At 41.1% G+C, this 4,509-nt stretch overlaps 1 long non-coding RNA gene across 1 annotated transcript in view; it reads right to left on the reverse strand.

Moving 5' to 3' along the window:
* Positions 1–2,130: 2,130 nt before the first annotated feature.
* LOC123029627 overlaps positions 2,131–4,509 on the reverse strand; it is a 17,588-nt gene continuing 15,209 nt past the window's right edge. The window contains exons 2-3 of the long non-coding RNA XR_006415962.1: positions 3,021–3,026; positions 2,131–2,195 (exon numbers count right to left, since the gene is read on the reverse strand). This is a non-coding gene — a long non-coding RNA (uncharacterized LOC123029627). The remainder of the gene's footprint in view (positions 2,196–3,020; positions 3,027–4,509) is intronic.

Here is a 4,509-nt window from a genome sequence, read left to right on the forward strand (position 1 = left end):
CCAAAAACTGTCCTGCAGACATTGCCTTTGAACTTGGGGAAAAGTACATGAAATACAAATCCGAACACCTAACCTTTTCCATGAGCCATTGTGGGGTAGTCGTTGCACACCTGCAAATTAAAGAGAAAATCAACAGACGTCATGGGTTCTTTTTCCTTATGCTGGACAGTGGCGCAACACTTCTGCTAGTGGGCTGAATTGATCATGCCCAGCAAATTTTTAAAATTAAAAAAAAAATTAAAAAGGGCTCTGCAAAATTGGACCCAGGGCATCCTCATGCGGAGGACATTCCATTACACTGGAATCATCGCTGGAAAGACTTTGCTCCTCATAGAAGCAGGGTAGAAGGTGGTGCCCCAGGACCAGAGCCTGGATTCTTCCCCTTGGAGCATCTGGGAGGCTGTTTGTCTTGCCTTCCTGCTGTCTCTGCACAAGTGAAGCAATTCTAGTCATTTCCATTGCATCCAGTTCACTGGATTACCTGGCTTTTTGCCTACATAGGATTCATTCCCTCCCTCCCTCCTGAGTTGAATCTGTTGCTGCTGCTGCTGCTGCTTCTCCTCCTCCTCGAAATCAAATCCTTTCCCCTGATCATGCACCTCTTTTTACAGGTGGGGAGTCCTTAGAAGACATGCAGACAGAGAGACTTTAGAACAGGTGTGAATTAGCCAATGGAATTTTGTTTCATTTTGTCCTGTCTTTTCAGCTCCTAGCACCACCCACTTCATGGATATTAATAATCCTGCAATTGCAAAAGATGGCATCCTGAGAAAGTCCCCATCTGTAGATCTGAAAATGCCAAGGGGAGAGGTTTTGTGGGAGAAAATCATTATTATTTGTACCCCTGTTTAATTCTAAGTTAACTACAACTTGATGGTGCATAGTGGAATACCAGCTTTTTATTTACTGTAGTTGAAATGCACAAGGACCAGATCTGGATTTGGTCCATCCTCACCAGGCAGGGAAGATTAAATCTCCTCCCCATATTCCCCAAATTTCCCCCTTTCTTTGTGTGTGTGGCGGACTTTTTTTTAAAGTCTCCATTGACATTGCGGAATTGCTATCATTTCATTCACTCTTAGGTGGTTAACAATTTCAAACACAAATGTGCAAACCAATGAGAAGTACGGTTCTTGTGAGGAAAAGCACACACAAAGGAATTATGGCTAGCTGTGTTTGCCACACAAATGAGTAGGGGTGGACATTAGTTTTACTTTCCACAACAGCCCCATTTTGTCAGGCAAAAGCTCGCTCCATTCTTTTTAGGGTTATGCTTGATTTTATTTTTACAATGGCCCCGTATTGACTTGTGAAAGCCTTTTTTTTGGCAAGCACTTCCTCATTAGAATTCGCTAAAACATGCATTTTGCATGTTAAAAAAGGAACACATTGCAAAATTCAGAGAAGAGTAAAACCCAAAGGCTTGTCCTATTCCAAATTGTGTACTAGTTTAGGAAGTGTGATTGAGATCAACTTACATTAAAAACTTAACTAAATGACTTTTGAACCCACCCCTAATCATATGTGATAGTCTCAGAACAACTGAAATCAAATTGCTTCTACAAATTATTTAAATTTGTGTCTTCCATTCACCAGGATTTGTCTGAATACTCAACTATTTCCCTAATACCCATTGAAATTTGATTTCATGGTTGGTGATCTGGCACTACTGGATAGTTGATATGTAGAAATATTTGGTGATTGACAGTACCTGATTGTTGATTTACGTGCTGTCAATTCATCTCCGATTGTTGAATTATGTGCTGTCAATTTGTCTCTAGAATGTCCTATTGGTGACAGCCCTACTCAGCTCTTGTCAATTCCAGGCTGTGGCTTCCTTGAGGGAGTCAGTCCATCCCACACGGGGCCTTCCTTTTCTTCTTCTCCCTTCAACTTCCCCTAGCAAGATTGTCTTCTCCAGGGAGTTTTTCCTTCTCATGTCAGCTTCAGTTTCATCACTTTTGCTTCTAGGGAAAGTTCTGGGTTGATTTGCTCTAGGATCCAGTCCTTTATCTTTCTCTTAGTCCAGGATATTCTCAAAGCTCTCCTCCAGCCCCATGTTTTTAATGTATCCTTTTAATCACTGTAAGCTTTTTTCACTGTCCAGTTTTCACACCCGTGCCAAGTGATTGGGAACACAATAGTGTGGATAATCCTGCCTTTGGTCTCCAGTGAAACATCTTTCCATTGATAATCTTTCCAACTCTCATTTGATTGTATTTGATATTTGATGTGCAATCATATTTACAACCCGACAATATTCAGTACTGAAATGATCTGGCATTTACAGGGCAAGCTTACCTTTTGAGTTAGAGCATTTCAAGGTTAGAACAATCCTCCCCTTTCTATTCCTCCTAAAATCGGATTTCCAGCATTGGTGTGGTGAACGATGTGGTACTTTCTACAGGAGTTGGGGGTGGGAAGTGCTCTTTCCAATCTTGCAGAGGGAAATTCGAAATTTCCTATGCCCCCTGAAATTTCTTCCATGGGGCCATAGGACTGCATAAGACTGTAGTTTTTAATAGAAGAGGTGCAGCAGCGGTTAGTTTTTCACAGCATATTTAATATGGGATGGTGATCAAAACAACCAGGGAAAGCCAACAAGTGCACAGTGGTCAGAAGGTTTAGCAAAAATGTTTCATTATAATATCTGGGTTTTTATTCAAAACATTAAGAACAACATAGTGACCATCTGGAAGAGTTTGAATATGTGCAAATAATTCTTATTTTTAAAGAAGAAAAATCATATGGGTAAAGGGCTAACACTGGAAGTTGAATTTTATATTCATTTTAAACTTTTCCTGAACTTCCTTGCTCTGTAAAATAAATAGTTATGCAAAAATAAAGCAGGGCAGTGATCGTATTGCTGAGGACAAAATATAACAAGTTTCTTTCAATGGGTAGAGCTTACACTCAGTAAACATTCTGCAGAATCATGGCAAGACTTTTCCCAGGCTCTGCTCCTTCAGGTGGTATTGCCTGTCATTTATTTTAATACTTCCTCTGTGAGTAAGCGTAACCTTTTCCTTCCACAGAAAATTGGCAAGTCAGGGAGAAGCAGCGCTGATGTTTTCATGGGAGAACATTCAAATAGGCCATCCCCAGCACAGGGTCCAAGAGAAGCTCATCAGTAGATTCTACCGTAAAAATCGGTCATGGCATGCCAAAGTCGGAAATCTCATTTCAAGAATGTATTAACTGAGAGTAAAATATATCAAAACTGAAAATCTTGAAGTTACATCATTAGGGAATGGCATCACATATAAACTTCATTTTCTTTGCACTAAATTTTAATAAGCCTTATAATATTTAAAGGTATGGTATGTTAACCTATTCAAGAAAACATCTTGTTATGTTGTAACTGTTTTTCACAATCTATGCCAAGATCTACTTTAATAACACCAGGGAGCCTTTTAAAACAAACGCACAGTATGTTGTCTGGTGCTTCGTTCGCATGGGTAATCTGAAAATTATTAGTTTCACAAGTCCGTTTAACAAATACTCTGAATTTTAAGCCCTGAAGATTTAACCTCTATCATTTATGGCTCCTTATTCCCAAGGACAGATCAACCTGCTGGTCCTTATTTGATTAAATATTGTCTGTTGGTCAATCTTGCTTGACCCAAGCTTGCCCTCCCACCCACAGTCAAGCCTGGAAAAAAAAATCCCCATTGCCTTTCTAAAATATCATTTGCAAGCAACCCATGGTCACCAAAAGGACATCTCCATCTTCCAACCAACAGAATATCTTTTATGAGCCTTATTCTCCTGAGGATCCATGCCAAGGCCAAGACTGGTGGCCATGCCCAAATTTCCAAAGGGTCCAAATTTTCAGCTGTGCAAACATCTTGGTGAAAGGGAAAAGAGAAGATGTTTGCACTTTGGAGGAAAAACGGAAGGTCATCCTAGCAGCTTGTGGACTAGGAAAAGTCTCTTGTGTTCCAGGGACATCACCAAAATCTTTCCAGTCTTTTGCAGCTCCTGGTCCCCATGAATGCACCTGTACATTAGTGGACAGCATTAACAATGAAAAGGAGAGAAGCATATTGTGACCAGTTGCCGAACAATTAATTGTTGTGTAATTGTTATGCTGCTCAGCGTAGGATTAGAGGCAATATGTACATGGGCGGAAGGGGGGCTTGAATTCACCATGGGCAGCCACATCCATGCTGTGGGTGGTGGCCATGGTGGTATTCACAAGCCACACTCCTACATCTGACCTCACACGCTCTCTAGATCAGCCAGCAGATCCCAGAAACAAGGACCTTGAGCAGGAGCGATGGAAGATGCAGTCCAACTTGTATGGAGGGAAGCTGCTGGTTTATGAGCATGTGAGAGAGAGAACTGGACCTCACATCTCCCTTTGGATGTGGTGCACAGATTCCAAGTAAATGTTCCTCAGAGCAGAGTTCAGAGCATATAGCTTTTGCAGAGTAGAAGACTCTCTCTCTCTCTCTCTCTCTCTCTCTCTCTCTCTCTCTCTCTCTCTCTGTGTGTGTGTGTGTGTGT

The sequence above is a fragment of the Varanus komodoensis genome, unplaced genomic scaffold (genome assembly GCF_004798865.1).
Source record: "Varanus komodoensis strain SLA01 unplaced genomic scaffold, ASM479886v1 scaffold40, whole genome shotgun sequence".
NCBI classification, from domain to species: Eukaryota; Metazoa; Chordata; class Lepidosauria; order Squamata; family Varanidae; genus Varanus; species Varanus komodoensis.